The sequence below is a fragment of the Musca autumnalis genome, unplaced genomic scaffold (assembly GCF_047663935.1).
Source record: "Musca autumnalis isolate F117 unplaced genomic scaffold, ASM4766393v1 scaffold_3, whole genome shotgun sequence".
Lineage (NCBI taxonomy): Eukaryota > Metazoa > Arthropoda > Insecta > Diptera > Muscidae > Musca > Musca autumnalis.
In genome coordinates, this window is record NW_027411866.1 from 163,366,326 (window position 1) to 163,384,465 (window position 18,140).

The window sequence follows — 18,140 nt, forward strand, 5'->3', positions numbered from 1 at the left end:
ACATTGTAGCCGAGACAGTAATTGAAAACTCTGTAATACACCGCAAAAGCATTGGAACGCTCCTTCAGGCAGTTTTGGCCTTGAGAAGGTGCAAACTTTTCGAAAAATGTCGATAAATGGCACTGTGCTACAAAAGTTGACCAGAAAAATATTCAAGCGTTCTGATGGAAAATTATATCGTGTTGGGATCCATGGACAACGACAATACCTTAAGTTCGTTTGTATCACTTCGTTCTATTTTTTTATAACGGTAAAAGTATTGAAAATCTGGGTTTCTTATATATTCAAATTTAAACGGGCATATCTTATTTTTTCCACAACGGATTTCTTTTGATCCTTCTTCCTTTTAAAGGGGTGAATAATGTCTTTTGAATAAGCTATTATTGTTTTAAATCGGTTAACAAATGGCTAAGTTATAGTGGTTTATGTCTGAAAACCCCCACAAAAAAACCTATAAAGGAATTTCATAATTTTCAAAAATATAATGTTTTTTTGTTTTGTTCAATATTTATTTTGAAAATTATGAGAAATTCCTTTATAGGTTTTTTGTGGGGGTTTTCAGACATAAACCACTATAACTTAGCCATTTGTTAACCGATTTAAAACAATAATAGCTTATTCAAAAGACATTATTCACCCCTTTAAAAGGAAGAAGGATCCAAAGAAATCCGTTGTGGAAACAATAAGATATGCCCGTTTAAATTTAAATATATAAGAAACCCAGATTTTCAATACTTTTACCGTTATAAAAAAATAAAACGAAGTGACCCAAACGAAATAAAGGTATTTTTGTTCTCCATGGATCCTAACACGATGGAATTTTGCATCAGAACTCTTGAATATTTTTCTGGTCAACTTTTGTAGCACAGTGCCATTTATCGACATTTTCCGAAAAGTTTGCACCTTCTCAAGACCAAAACTGCCTGAAAAAGCGTTCCAATGCTTGTTGGTTCGAAAATCTCAATGGTTTGGCTGTTATATGCCAATATGTCAAAAAAACGTAGATAAAAAACTTAAAGTCAAAATCGGGAGGCTCGATTTTCATCGTAGACATATGGTCCAGTAGACTTTTTTGCTCAGTTCAACCCCAGGAATCAGAAACGCGAAGGGCCCATTAAGGTTTTCAAATCGCCCCGGCCTAGTATATACACTTTCATACGGGCAAAATGTGCCTCATCGAAATAATGGTTTTAGACCCCAAGTATGTTTGGACGAAATGTGTTTCAGACAATTTGGAGTCGATTGAGCAATGTCTGTCTGTCTGTCTGGCTGGCTGGAGCGCACGATAACTCTCGAAGGGATGAACCGATTCGGTTCACATTTTGGCTTTCGTAATATTTTGTCCAAACTTAGTTTAAGTTCGAAGATGAGCTATATCGGTCCACTCCTTCCGGTACCTCCCCCACAAAAGTTCGAAAATGTTCAGAAAATTTGTACGCACGATAACTCTTGAAGGGTGTAACCGATTTGGTCCATACTTTGCCCATCGTGGAGCGTGTACCAGACTTAGATCAGGTTTTAATATGGACTTAATCGGTCCTCTCCGTCGGGTACCTCCCACACAAAATTTTGGAAAAGTTCAGTTTAGGAACATCTCTCGAATCGCTTTGATTTTTGCTTTAGCAACTTGTATTCACTGCCCTCCATACGACGGTATAAGTTTCAGCAGGGGCAAGTCCATACTTCCTGAGAAAATAGCCTGAAAGTTGCAAAAACCCCCTATGACACCGTGTGAGGAGGTTGGAGGGCAAAATAACTCTCGAACAGGTCTGCCGATTCGGTCCAAAGTTTGGCCTTAGTAATATTTTTTCCAAACATAGTTTAAGTTCGAAGATAAGCCATATCGGTCCACTCCTTCAGGTACCTCCCCCACAAAAGTTCAAAAATGTTCGGAAAATTTGTTCATACGGTAACTCTTGAAGGTAGTGGTCGAATTGGTCCATACTTTACACATCCTAATATATCTACTAGATATAGATCAGGTTCAAATATGGACTATATTTGTCCACTCCATCCGGTACCTCCCACACACAATTTCGGATAAGTTCACTTTAAGACCTGCTATCGAATCACTTTGATTTTTGTTGAATCAACTTGCATTCGCTGCCTCAATTACGATGGTAAACGTTTTTTCAGGGGCAAGTCCATACTTCTTGAACAAACATCCCGAAGGGTGCAAAAACCCCCTATGGCACCATATGTAGTGGCTGGAGATCCACTTCCATAATGGTCAATGTAGATCCATTCCTTTTAGTATCTCCTCCGCAAAACTTTTGATATCTAATCCTAATGAACATTTTTGTCGCTTCAAATTCCCAAATTTTTTAAAAACCCCTAAATACATACGTTTTTTGGGGGAAAAATGTTTCAATATATACATACTGAGGGTATATCTTTGTCGGCAAAGCCGACTGATACTTTTTTACTTGTTTCTATAGAAAAAGCCATCAGAACTTGTGGTTTGAAATTGTTTCTATAGAAAAAACCGACAACCCGTGGGTTCTGAAATATTTCTATAGAACTTGGAGTCTTAAGTTTGTTCCTATAAAAACTAAGGGACCTATTTAGAGTCATCCTTAAACCTTTTAGAAAATTCACTTCAATAAATCATTCAAATATTCCAATTCAATAACCCCGTTCGTTATGGTCAAGTGGTTATGTATGTACGTTAGTCTATTGATATTAAAAGCAATATACAATATGCGGTTGTTCCAAGTAATCGTTGCTTATTTTTGTTCGGTTTGTTTGTTGGTCGAACTAGGAAATCAATTGATATTGGTTGGTATGGATGGAATGGTTGAATATTTGCCCAGGATTAATGTGTCTAGCACTACGATTGTTGTTGTTGTTGCTGTTGGTCCAAAGACCGTATGAATGTAAAGCATAACGACGACAACAGCAACAACAAAAACAATTACAAAAAGCGCTTCTATATTGAAATATTGACTTTCAACTTGATATGAATTTGTTCGTTTTTATGTATTTGTTTAATGGATAAATTTGTTCATATCGACAAATATGGCAGCATTCGTGAGATTTTTATATTTAAATTTCTACCTAAAAGAAATAATACTGAATTATTGGCATTGAACCTCAAAATTAAAGCTTTTGTGTCCCATTCGCTGGCATATTTTTTATTCAGCAACATTTTTTTAATAGGCAAACCATGTGAATTCGACGGAAATATAATCTTCAATTTATATGTTGAAAATTAATCTGTCGTGTACATGTGAAGGGGGAGTATTCGTTGAAATTTATTTTGTTTTAATATACATACTCGTATGTGAATAAGAGAATCAGTTTTTTGTTATTTTTTATTTTAATTGCATTTCACTCTATATGTGTTTTATTAGAAAATCGGATTATTAGTTAAAGAAAAAATTATAAATAAGTAATTTACATTAAAGTGTAGTCAACAAATCAAGAAACACCTAGAAATATTATTACTAGACCCCACTTTTGGGACACTGATTATCATATTTCGAGGATGTAAACGATCTAGATATGTCTGTCGTCTGTCCGCTTTTCACTCTATCCATTAATAATTATAATTGTTCCACAAACATCCCATAAGGGACAAGAGAGACTTCTCTCATATCAATGAGTGCACCCCCATTCATTTTAGCTCAATGATATGGGGCCTACAGTTTATTGCCGAGTCCGAACGGCGTGTCTAAGACACCACCTTTGTAGAGAAGTTTTACATGGCTGAAATACTCAGGAAATGTCGCCAACATTACTGAGGGGTATTTTGCCACCGTTGAAAAGTGTTTTGATGTTGCCTGGGCGGGGAATCGAACCCACGACCTTATGTGTGCAAGGCGGGTGTGCATACCATTGCACCACGGTGGCTCCCAACTCTATCCATTATAAATTGCAATTTGACTCCTGAAGGCAATTATGGACCAAAATGTCGTCGCTCTAAATATTACCAATATACTCCAATCAGCACGAAAAGGGGTAAGAGCTGGGAACATAGAAGATCATATTTCTACAGGGCTATATGGCGCATGACCCATAAATTCCACGTTTTGTCTGGTCAATTTGTTATGATGCAAAACTATGCGTCTTCCCTTGTCTGTTTTTCGAATATCTCGGGAGACTTCAGGCATACAAATTAACCATCCTACATTTCTTCAGTATGGTTGACACTCGGTCAGCTTTTGCAGAAGAAACAGGCGACCATTTGCTTCGAAGGTCTTCTTCCATGAACAACTTTCGTCGGATTTGGCTCGCTCCTGTTTTGTTTCGGGCTCCTATTCATAGATCCAAGATTCGTCGTCTGTGACCATCTTACAAATGTCGTTTGAAGCGCCGCGATTGTTTTTATTCACAATTTCTATGCACCAATCGACAAGAGCCTCTCTTTGAGCGATTGTCCAATTTTACTGGATCTAAGGAGAAAAATCCATTGTTTATCCAGGTGTTTATGTAATATCAAGTGTTAGTTGTTGGAAGGAATGCCCAAGGATGCCTCTATCTCACGGTATATAACATGGCAATCTTGCGTTATCAGTTCACGCACGGCCTATTTTTTTTCTGGCACAACGTCCGATTTTTAGCGACCCTTACGAACTTCGTTTTTTGCCGAGTGTCTGCCAGGATAGAACTCATTAAACTAGTTATTCATGTAGTGCTGTAGGATGGACCTTTAAGAGTAAAAGTTAGATGTTAGCGAAGCCGTCCCACATCCGGTATGTCTGAGGCGCCTTCTTTACCAAAGGCGAAACATGTCATGGCACATAGTGGTGGGCAGGGATGGTCTGTTTGACAATTTTTTGGGTTTTCTACGGTCGTAAAGTTGTAAACGTCGGCAACGTCACATACATGTATGAAACTTATAAAAAGTCGTTTTCGTCATAAACCAAAAATGTCTATGTTCTCTATATAATTTCTAATTTAAATTATTGTTACACATTTATTACCTCTACTATATGGGTTATATGGTGTTATATTTGCAGATTTTAATTATATTTTACACTTGTTATACCCTCAGCATTTATGCTAACGAGGGTATATACAATTTCATACGGGAAAAATGTGCCTCATTGAAATAATGGTTTTAGACACCAAGTATCTTTGGACGAAATCCGTTTCAGACAATTTGGAGTTGATCCGACACTCTGTATGCCTTTCTGTCTGGCTGAAGTGATTCCAATATACCCTCAATTCTCGTACCTTCCAGACAAAATTTTGGAAATGTTCAGTTTAGGACCAGCTCTCGAATTGCTTAAATTTTTGTTGTAACAAACCGTATGCTCTGCCCCTATACGATGGTATAAGTTTCATCAGGGGCAAGTCCATACTTCCTGAGAAAATAGCCTGAAAGATACAAAAAAACCCTCTGACACTGTGTGTAATAGTTGGAGCGCAAGATAACTCTCGAACGGATCTGCCGATTCGATCCAAAATTTGGCCTTCGTAATATTTTGTCCAAACTTAGTTTAAGTTCGAAGATAAACCAAGTCGGCCCACTCCTTCAGGTACCTCCCCCACAAAAGTTAAAAAATGTTCGAAAAATTGTGTTCACGATAACTCTTGAAGGGTGTGTACAATTTGGTCCATAGTTTACACATCCTTATATATAATATATTCTCCAGATATACATAGATCAAGATCGAATATGGATTAAATTTGTCCACTCATTCGGTTACCTCCCATACAAAATTTCGGATAAGTTCACTTTAAGACCTGCTCTCGAATCACGTTGTTATGTTTTTGTCGCTATCCCAATTACGACAGTAAAAGTTTTTCAGAAGGAAGTCTGTACTTCCTGAGAAAACAGTCCGAAGGGCGTAAAAACACCTATGGCACCATATGTAGTGGCTGGAGAGCACGATAACTCTCGAACTGATCAACCAAACTTTGGATCTCCTAATATGTTGTCCAATTGTATTTTAACTTTGAAAATGGTCCATATAGGCCCTCTCCTTATGGTTCAACATTTTTTAAGTACAGTTCAGGATCTATTCGAAGATCATTTGGACAATTATAACGGTATTATGTTTTTCCTGGGTAAGTCCATGCTTCCTGACATATTGGCCCAAAACCTTTAAGTTATACGGTGACCAACTGAAATGACTCCTACGATCTACTTCCAAAATGGAGTATGTCGATCCATTCCTTCATGTACCTCCTCCACATTATTAGCGAGCTTTAGTTCATACGCCCAAAAGGGCCACAATATGTGAAACCTCCCTAATACTTAATTTTTGGGGAAAAGGATTTTAGTTGATGAAGGTTTGAACTCGCACAGGTTGAGTGTATATCTCTGTCGGCAAAGCCGACTGATACTTTTTCACTTGTTAGTAAATATTTTTCTATTCAAGATTTTGTAGCATTTGTAAGTTGCAATTTATTGTAGTGGTCAAGGCCTACAGAAGGTCGGCCATTCAGAGTACTGTTAACAACATTCGACAACAAACATAATAGATTTTACATTATTGTGATTTTAGTTTCCAAGGCCTACAGAAGGTCGGCCATTCAGAGTTCTGTTAACAAGTTTTGACAACAAACATAATAGATTTTACATTATTGTGATTTGAGTTTCTTTGTATTTTAAATCACCCTAATGTTTTTGACAACAAACATAATAATCAGGTGGGCTAATTGGCCGACCTTGTAGAGGCCTTGTTAGTTTCTTTGTATTTTAAATCACAATAATGTTTTTGACATCAAACATAATAATCAGCTGGGCTTATTGGGCCGACCTTATGTAGGCCTTGGTAGTGGTTGTACAAAAAATTGGACATTTATTTAATATGAAATTAAATTTGTAAAATAATTCCCAGCCGTTGTTATAAATGTATTGTGTCATGTACATATGAATATTAAAATTAACAAATATATATTCAATTATATTACAAGAATATTCAAAAAGTTTGAAATTTAACGATTCCATTTTCGTTCAACGCCTTGAACGATACAGCCCAATTCAAACTCCATCTGTCATATCATGTGAACATTACATTACAGAAATATGAAATGTTAATATTTCAAGGAATAAAATACACTTTCAATGGAAGCAAAATCAATTAAATTAATATATTTTAAATTTGTTGCTTTTTTGTTGAAATAAAATAAGATCTCAAGAAAATCTAAGATGTTATTGAATTGGATTAAAAACAAATATTGTTGAAATTATAAATGTTTTAATTCTGTCGTAAACCTATGTTTTTGGGTAGGTTTACAACGTTTCTGACGTATGTATTATACGTCGGAAATGTATGTCATATACGTCACAGTTTCCGACAGGCCATATCTGGTGGTGGGTGTGTGGGTTCGAGTCGTCGGCTTTCCTTTTTCAGATGCATTATTGATCATTAAGCTCGATTTCCAACGAGGAATTAACTAAAAATTAATACTAAATGATCTTCGCCTAAAAAAGGCAAAATTTTCAAATATACAAAGATTTAGTTTGATCGATGCACAGCTTCCAATTTTCCGAAAGACCTAGCCAAAAAATCGAAAAAAATATCAATTTACAATAAATAGCGTCAAATATTGTTATAGGATCCCACTGCTTGTAGTTATGAAAAAATATATATGGCGAAAAACAAAAATCCTTTGCAATTCCATTTGAAAAAAATTAAAAAAAATTTTTGCGAGCACATCTACAACTTTTGGCATAGAGGTTAAGAAAAAAATTCTGGTTTCAAATCTGTTCGCGTTCACAAAATTGGACAATGCGCGCAAAAGTTGTAGCGGTTTTTATTCTCATATAAAGAAACAAGTAAAAAAGTATCAGTCGGCTTTGCCGTCAGAGATATACCCTCAGCCTGTGCAAATTGAAACGTATTTAGGGGGTCGTATGAACCGACAAAAATGTTGATTAGGATTAAAGTTCAAACATTTTGCGGAAAAGGTACTTAAAGGAATGGACCGACATAGACCATGGGGGTGCCATTTGGGGTTTTTACACACTTCGGGCTGTTTTCTCAAGAAGTATGGACTTGCCCCTGAAACAACTTTTACCATCGTAATTGAGGCAGCGAATGTAAGTTGCTTCAACAAAAATCAAAGTGATTCAATAGCAGGTCTTAAAGTGAACTTATCCAAAATTTTGTGTGGGAGGTACGGGATGGAGTGGACAAATTTAGTCCATATTCGAACCTGATCTATATCTGGTAGATATTATGAGAATGTGTAAAGTATGGACCAAATCGGTCACTCCCATCAAGAGTTATCGTGCGCACAATTTTTCCGAATATTTTTGAACTTTTGTGGGGTAGGTACCTGAAGGAGTGGACCGATATGGCTTATCTACGAACTTAAAGTAAGTTTGGAAACAATATTACGAAGGCCAAATTTTGGCCGGAATCGGCATTTCCGTTCGAGAATTATATTGATCTTCCACCCATAAACATGGTGTCATAGGGTTTGTTTTTCAACTTTCAGGCTATTTTTTTCAGGAAGTATGGACTTGCCCCTGAGGAAACTTGTACCTTCGTATAGTGGACATTGAATACAAGATCTTACAACAAAAACCAAGGCGATTCGATAACAGGTCCTAAACTGAACTTTTCCGAAATTTTTCCGAACATTTTCGAACTTTTGTGGGGGAGCTACCGGAAGGAGTGGACCGATATAATCCATCTTTGAACTTGAACTAAGTTTGGACAAAATATTACGAAAGCCAAATTTTGGACCGAATCGGCAGATCCGTTCGAGAGTTATCTTGCGCTCTAACCACTACACACGGTGTCATAGGGTTTTTTGTAACTTTCAGGCTATTTTCTCAGGAATTATGGACTTGCCCCTAATGAAACTTACAGCGTCGTATAGAGGACAGCGAATACAACTTGTGCAAACAAAAATCAAAGCGATTCGAGACCAGGTCCTAAACTGTACTCTTCCGAAATTTTTTGTGAGAGGTACCCGAAGGAGTGGACCGATTGAGTCCATATTGGAACCTCATCTAAGTTTAGAAGAAATTATACGATGTGCAAAGTATGGACCAAATCGGTTATTCCCTACAAGAGTTATCGTGCGCACAAGTTTTGCGGCAATTTTTGAACATTTGTGGGGGAGGTACCTGAAGGAGTGGACCTATATGGCCCATCTTCGAACTTAAATCGAATCTGGACAAAATATTTCGATGCCCAAAATTTGAACCGAATCGATTGATCCGTTCGAGAGTTATCGTGCGCACCAGCCAGACAGACGGACAGACAGACAGACAGACAGACAGACGGACGGACATTGCTAGATCTACTCAAAATTGTCTGAAACGGATATCGTACAAACATACTTGGGGTCTAAAACCATTATTTCGACGAGGCACATTTTTGGTCGTATCAAAGTGTAAATACCCTCTTTAGCCTAAAGGCTGAGGGTATAAAAATATTTGAAAATATCTTATTTGTTGTTATGAGAAAATGTATGAATAAATCGTTAACAGCATTCCATATCTATTCGTAGATGTTTAAATAGTTATTAAATTATTATTATTTTCGCGGAAAATTAACAAATAATAAAAAATATTGAAGAAAATCCAAATTATCCTGTCCCAGAGTCCGTACAAACCCTCAAAAAATAAATTAAAAAATATATGCGGAATCTAGACAATGCGTAGAAAAATATTATGCCAAATTTATAGAGATTGGGTACATAAATTGCATATTATAGCAACAACAAAAGAGAAAAACTTATTGTTGGAAAATATTGTTGCAAATATATTTTTTGGTTTGATTCGAAAAATTAGAAAAAAATATTTAGGAGTTCTCCAACTATTTCGCTAAAATCCCATACAATAATTAATGTGTACTGCTAAAACTTCATCAAGAAATATGGTTCACCATCGTGAAAGGTTATTTGCTTACTGCGATAACTTATAAGAATAGGAAATTAAGAGTAATATTGAAATTACAATCATTCAAAAAATGTGGATATTAAAAAGCCTATTATTCGCGAATTAGTTAAAATCAATTGATGCGCATCCGTTTTTGGATACAGCGAATCAATCTCTTTCAATATTTATGCATATTTCGGTGTTTCACTCAGCGTTCAAAGTGTGCCGCCAGTTGCATCACACAATGCAAAAAACCTTAATGGGGGTAAAAATCGCGCAATTTGCATACGATTTTGATGCGCATCAGGTTTCAGTAGCACCCATCAAAAATACGTCTATATACACATATTTCAAATAGATTCTTCAAGAACCGCGGATGTGCCTCCACATTCTAGTTCTGGTAAAAAACCCATATTACTCGCGAATCTCTGAAATTTATGACTCGCGTTTTCGCACATATTATAATCGCGTATAAAGGATTCCTTTCACGCAAAAAATTTTAAAGAAAATCGCTGTTTAGTACGCGGATTTGTCAAAATAAATTTTTGCTGATTTTCCTATTTTCAGGGTATCTATATCCGCGGTTTTAGTGGATGGATTCGATCGCAGATGGGCTCATTAGATCCGTCGCGTAAAAAAACTAAATTCACGCGGGGTACAAAGGAAATTGAATGGCACTTGTAAATTTTAAACGCAAAAAATAGGTTTTTTTTTTAAAAAAATCACGCATCAAATATTGGCCTTTAGACTCCAATTACTAGGATGCTGTAATGAGCACACTCATGAGATATGCATTAAACGACGTAAAATCACAAGTTTTATAATCCTTTTATGAGTTTTGAATATTACCTTGTTGCGCATCCGAATTATTAAAACAATTCAAAAAACCCCGAAATTCCGGCTTCAAAATATCAGCATCAATTTTAGGTGGATGCAGTGGATATATCGAAAAATGATACACTAGTGTCATATCGCCCATGAAGTATTCTTTGAGTCTTTCTTTGGGCACATGTCTATAAAATGTAAGGTTAAGCCAGAAATCGGAATTAATTTTAATGGTCGACCTTTTGGGATTACACCTAAAACACTTCATTTTGAAGAATGTATATCATACTATACAGAATATGTTAACAGTTCGCGAATTCTGAATGGGTGAAACTCGGATTCATCGATTGTAAAACATTTTTGTTTTCGCCATATATAGGTTTCTTGTTTAATAAGTGGGTATGAATGCAGGTCAAAATGACCCTATTTGGAATTTTTTGTTGTCTCAATATTTAAATTGTATTTTAAATATTTTTTTTGTAATTTAAATAAAATGTATGTGAAACGTATTTAAGATGTTCAGTGTCGCCAATGAAGTGTGCGTACTTTTATAATAGATGTCCGTACTTATTGATTTTTTTCAAGGTCAATTTTAATGGTGAAAATAGTTGTGAGTAAGATCGAGTTGGGCTGTGTACCTTATCATTTTATAAAAAGGGAAGAATTTCGAAACATCCTGCACATATTTGCACTTTTCGTTTTTATGTGAGATTTTGTATTGCAGATATATACATGCTTCAGAATGTCAGAATATAGTATAGTGTTACTTCCTGGCGTTTAGGTAAACTCTAGAGTTTTGATGTATTCTAGGGCCAATAGTAAAATTGTATGGCCAACAAATTTCTAGAATATTTTGGTCTGATCCGACAACATTTTACAGGGGATTTTAAAGATTTGTGGAAAAAGGGACCAAAAAGATCCCTTTTTGACTCGCACAAGGGTTAATTTTTAAGAATAATATTCCTCGTATTCTTGTCAGTAAAGTTGCCAAGGACACCATATACTTAAAGTGCAAGGATTCCAAGGATGTAAGGCAAAAAGGAAAATTAAATTTTTGGTGACTTATAGTGAAATTTTGCGGAAAACATTTGTGTTTTTGACGCCGTTCTTCTAAAAAAGTGTTTTGTATTACAATTATGCCAAAACTCACATAAAGTACGACCTTAACACTAAAATGTGCTTTTAATTTTGCATATTTCTGGAGTTTAGGTAAGATATAGCGTTTCGGTGCATTCTAGGATAAAAATTGATGGCGAACAAATTTGTAGAATATTTTGATCTGATACGATCACATTTTATAGAAGAAGGGACCAAAAAGACCCCTTTTATGACAGTCTGAGGGTTAACAATTATGAAAACTGAAACCAGCGACCCGAAAAACATATGAATCCAACGTTAGGTCAAAATCCATTCAGTTTTAGAGTTTTGGCCAGGTTTTTCGTAAAATTGGACACTATTCGATGCACTACTCAGGTCGTAATTATCCACGTTGAAAGTTTTGAAAAATGATCGAACGAAAATGTTCACAAGTAATTTCCACTTCTTTTTTGTTTTGCAACGTGATTTTTTCAAGTCACTATAAACCACCTAAATCATGGTCGTGTGTCAAACTGCGCTGAGAATATATAGGCTAAAAACTGTCAAACTTTCCAAAAAAGTCAAATGACTCCTGGCGACACTGCACGCAGAGAAAAAATATTTTTCGCTTTTGTTGGAACAAAAATATCTGTTTTGGTTCCAAAAACGTATTTGTTTTGTTCAAACATTGTAATCCAAATCCAAAAATACCATCTTTTGTTCCAAACATAGAAAACAAAAACATCTTTCGAATTTCCGCAATATTGTAAAAATCGTTAACAATACCGAGTGTAGGAACTATCATAATCTAATTTTGTTTACAAAAAGTATTGTCAACCCTGAAACCCGGCCCAGAAATGTTTGATTTGGGTGTATATACTTCTCATATACACTTTTCACATAACTTGGATATAAATGTCGCGTATAATATTGCAATCATTGATGAACAAAATACATGGTTTGCTGCATTGGATGACAACAAAGACAAACAAAAAGCCACAAGCACCCACCACAACGTAAGGAATACACACAAAAACAAAGATAAAGGCATCATCTCATACAAACAAAACTCACCATAATTGTTTTTTTTTCAACACGGCATCGAATAGCGAGAGAAGAGAAAAAATTGTCGAAGAAAAGAGAGAACTTTGTCCAGTTGACAAAAACTATTTTCGGATTTAACAAAACCCAATTGTTGGATCAATCATATTTTTCTTCTCTGCGTGTGCGAGTTGCCTAGGCCAGAAAGTTTTCTAGTTCCCCCCATACTTTCTCAGATGGCCCATTACATAACATTTGTTCCATAAGCCGAACTAAGAAAAGATCTCAATTTCTCTCTGTTTGTTGCTTCACTTTTTAGGAACACCGCGTTTTTATACCCTCAGCCTTTAGGCTAGAAAGGGTATATATACTTTCATACGGGCAAATTGTGCCTTATCGAAACAATGGTTTTAGACCCCAAGTATGTTTGGACGAAATGTGTTTCAGACAATTTGGAGTCGATTTAGCAATGTCCGTCCGTCTGTCTGTCTGGCTGGTGCGCACGATAACTCTCAAACGGATGAGCCGATTTGGTTTAAAATTTGGCTATCGTAAAATTGGTCCAAACTTAGTTTAAGTTCGAAGATGGGCCATACCGATCTACTCCTTCAGGTACCTCCCCCACAAAAGTTCCAAAATGTTAGGTGTTCACCGTAAATTGCTGAATTCGTGCAGTGGTGGAGCAAAAAAGTAGTTGGATGCTGGATGAAGGCAGAGACCAAGAAATTGAGAGCCAAACAAGAAGCAATCGTAGATATGTATGGCTTGCACAAATTGATGTAGGAAATCCCAATAAAACAAAATAGAAATCGAAGGGAATGTATGAAAGTAAAACAATGCAATTATGGATGCTGTTGGTTTAAAAGTATCTTTATTCCCTTGGATGAAATAGGATTTTGTTACTCACTGGACAGGTGTATGTTCTTCGAAGGTTGAAAAATGACAAGAAGGTTAAAAAAGGAAATTGTCTCCTCAACATGGTCGGTACTAAACAATAGTTAGGATTGATTACTTTAGTACGGGTCTTTTGCCGTTGTTACACGTAAATAACTTGGGCATTTCGTAAAAGAAAGGGGAAAGTTTAGGGGTGTCATATGACGATAAAGTTTAGGGGTGTCATTTGACGTTAACATTCCTCCCCCCCTTTACGGTATGTAATGAATTAAATACTAGGATGCATTGTGACTCATGTTGAAAAAACATTACAAATATGAATATAAATGTGGGTGTTAAAATGTGATTTTAGCATTATATTGGAAGAGACTTGGATGTAAAATTCAAATTTAAAAATTCATTTTTAAGTAATAATTCAATGGCTGTAACGTATTTAGAATACATTTAAAATGATATTAACTAACAAATTATACTAATTGCTAAAGGCTCCGTATAATACGATACCGAATATTGTATTCTGGGCAGTCGGAAGGCCGCGTTTGACATACATTCCTTCTAGTACGATCCGTGCATATACATCGACGCCTAGCACGATGTCAATGGGCGCAGAAACGTTGAAATATTTATCTGCCAAGACTAAATTCATGAAGTATTTCCTTGTTGAATCTGGGAGAGATTTCTTGGGAGTCAATATGCCGATACGGTTATTTACTCTTAGCGTCACATCGATACTCTTTTTCGGGTCCGCCGTAGACCATAGTGTTAAAGGACAGATTGTCTCTTTGTCGAGTTCCAGACACACCACACCTAGTTTGTCCAAATACTTTTGTGACACATAACTCATCCTGGCCGCAGAATCGAGGAGGCATCTAGCATAATGTTTTTTGCCCTTGCTTTCAACCTTTACCAAAATAGTTGGAAGCAGTGTGACTACATTGTGGTTTAGTATGGATGTAAGGGATGTGTTGGCAGGCATAATGGGAGCAACCTGTGAATCTCTACCGGATTTTGGAGAACCGTTCAGAGGACGTGAAGACCGATTTGAGTTTGATGGGGTTGCGAGTTTGGCAGGCCTTGTGTCGTTGGTTGAGGTTTTTGCTTTAGGAGATCCCGCTTGTTGAAGTCTAGAGTGGGTATGGAGAAGCGAATGATGCGGTTTGCCGCAATATCTGCAACCCGTTTTCGTGAAGCATGTCCCCTGTGAGTGAGAGTGGGCTAAGCAGTTTATGCAGTAACCGTACTTCCTGACAACATGCATTCGGTCTAGGGTATTTAAGTTAAGGAAGCGGCGACATGACTTGAGCGCATGCATTCGTCGGCAAACTCTGCACGCAAACGTGCGTTTGGCTGGAAGTGAGTTCGATCTACTGTGAGACTTCATAATTCTGGAAAAGAGGAAAGTATTAGTAACAAGGAAAAGGAATGTAGGATAAAAAGGATAATTAAACTATGAAAATATGGATTAATGGATTATAGGATAATTAATTACGCAACATTGTCAGCTATTAGAACTAGTTTCGTAATGGGTCTGGTTATCACTCCTTTTTGCGTGCGGACGTCAGCGACTCTAACACGCTGATCAGATCCGTAGTACACCTTTGTCACTCTACCTAGTCTCCAGCAATTAGGAGGAAGGTTTTCTTCGCGGATTACAACCAGCATACCCTCACTGAGATTATCTTCGGACGATTTCCATTTATGTCGTTTCTGAAGTTCCTTAAGGTATTCATTTTTCCATCTAGCACAGAAATGCTGATGAATAGCCTTAAGTCTCTGCCATCGATTTCGTATAGACATAGGTTCTTCCTGAACTTCTGGATCTAATGGTAATAGGATTGGACTTCCAATTAAAAAATGTCCCGGGGTCAATGCTGTTAGATCAGACGGACTGTGTGACATGGAGGATATCGGCCTAGAGTTAAGGCAGGCTTCGATCTTGGATAGCAACGTTTGAAATTCTTCAAATGTATATTTAGTAGATCCTGCAGTCTTTTTGAAATGTAGCTTAAAGCTTTTTACGCCCGCCTCCCACAAGCCTCCCATATGTGGAGCACCGGGAGGTATGAAATGCCACGTAATGTTTTGGTGGGAGTAGCTGGAAACGAGTGCTTTGTATGAAGTCTGAATGAATTCCTTTGCTAGGATACGGGAAGCACCAACGAATGTTGTTCCGTTATCTGAATGCAAGTGTGAAGGACATCCGCGCCTGGATACGAAGCGACTAAAAGCTGCTAGAAATGCTGGTGTAGATAGGTCAGTGGTTGCTTCGAGATGAATTGCTTTTGTGGAGAAGCATACCAAAACACACACATATCCTTTCGTAATTCGACAGCATCTTCCAGCGTAGCTCTTGATTTCAAAAGGACCTGCAAAATCTAGTCCTGTATGAGTAAAAGGTCTGGAATAAGTGCATCGTTCTGGAGGAAGTCCAGCCATTAATTGTTTTTGACATTTCCGCTTATATAAAGTACACGGTTTGCATTTATGAATTACCGTTTTTATTAAATTTTGGACCTTTGGAATCCAGTACTGGCTACGGACCAATCGAAGTACCAACTGATTCCCGCCATGGAGACTTATCTTATGGATGAATGAAACAAATAGTTTGGAATATATACAACTATACGGAACAATAATTGGGTGGCTTTCGTTGTAGGAGAGACCTGGAGCAGCTTCCAATCGGCCACTAACGCGCATAAGACCATCTGAATCCATGAATGGGTTTAGACTCAATAGCGTACTCTTTGAAGAAATAGGTTTCCCAGAAGAAAGCGCAGCATACTCATTTGGATACACGACCTTTTGGCTAATACAAACTAATCGACTTCGGACAAATGATATTTCGTGGGACGATATGGTTTGAGATTCTTCTCTTTTGTATTTAGCTTTTAGTTCGGGATGAGTTGCTCGGATAAACCTGTAGGTATATGCTATCACACGAATGGCTCGGGAGTAGCAGGAAAATCTCTCCAAAACGTCCTGGTATGTTTCAAAGTAGGAAAAGTAAACTTGCTTCGGTTTTCTCTCTAGTCCGAGATCGATATCAATGTTTGTAGATGGTGTGGGCCAAGTTTCCATTGGATCGGATAACCAACTTGGTCCTTTCCACCACAAAGTGCTGTTTACCAAATCTTCAGGATGCATCCCTCTGCTAGCTAAGTCAGCTGGATTGTGAGCGGACTCCACATGGAACCAGCGGGAAGTATCAGTAACTTGGACTATTTTGGAAACTCTGTTCGCTACAAACGTGTTCCAACAACAGGGTGGTTTTGCCAACCAGGATAACACTATTGTGGAATCAGTCCAGCAAGACACAGAGTAATCTTGGAGGTCGAATTGTGGAAGAATGTTATCTATCATTTCAGATAGTAGAACAGCACCGCATAATTCTAATCTAGGGATCGAAAGTGTCTTAATTGGGGAAACTTTGGTCTTGGAGGATATCAAGTGGGTGTAAATTCCATTTGGATATGTGACTCGGACATAAATTGCTGCCGCATAAGCTCTCTCCGATGCATCGGAGAACCCATGGAACTGCACTCCAACCCCTGGAGTAAAATGGACCCATCTTGGAATACGGATTTGATTAATAAATGGATAATGGCTTAGGAATGTTTTCCACATATGCAAGGATTCTGCAGCTATTTCGTTATCCCACTCTGTTTTATCCATCCAAATTTTCTGCATTAGGATTTTCGCTAGAACGATTACAGGAGACAGCCAACCTGCAGGATCGAAAAGCTTAGAAATTTGCGAAAGTACATTTCTCTTTGTGTAGGAATTATCACCCGAAAAGGGTTTTGTGGAAAAATAAAATTCATCGGACAGGGCATTCCACCGGATCCCTAGCGTTTTCGCCAAGCTACAGTCATCAAAATCTAGAAACTCTGAATGCAGCAAGTCATCCGGAGGCAGGTTCTGAAGAATTTTTTTTGAGTTAGAGGTCCATTTCCTCATTGAGAATCCCGCTGAACGTAGTGCCAGGATTAACTCGTCTCTTGCCTGAATAGCGGACGGGATGTCATGCGTACCTACAAGTGCGTCATCCACGTACATAGACGACTTCAAAATTTTGGAAGCTAATGGAAACTTATTTTGGATATCACTAGCTAATTGTATCATTGTCCTTATAGCTAGATAAGGAGCACAATTTACGCCAAATGTCACAGTTTGCAGCTCGTAATCCTGCACTGGATCATTTGGACTTTTGCGATGCAATATTCGTTGAAAGGATGTGTGATTGGGATTAACACGTATCTGGCGATACATTTTTTGAATGTCACCATTAAATACGTAACGATAAAAACGCCAGTTTAGGATCAGGATTGTCAGGTCATTCTGTAATACAGGACCTGTATATAGGATATCATTTAGGCTTGAACCATTGGAGGAAGGATATGACGCATTAAATACCACGCGGACTTTGGTGGTTGTGCTATCAGGTTTTATGACCGCATGATGCGGCAAATAGAAGCATGGTGTGTTTCGAAATGGATCAGTAGGATTTATTGGC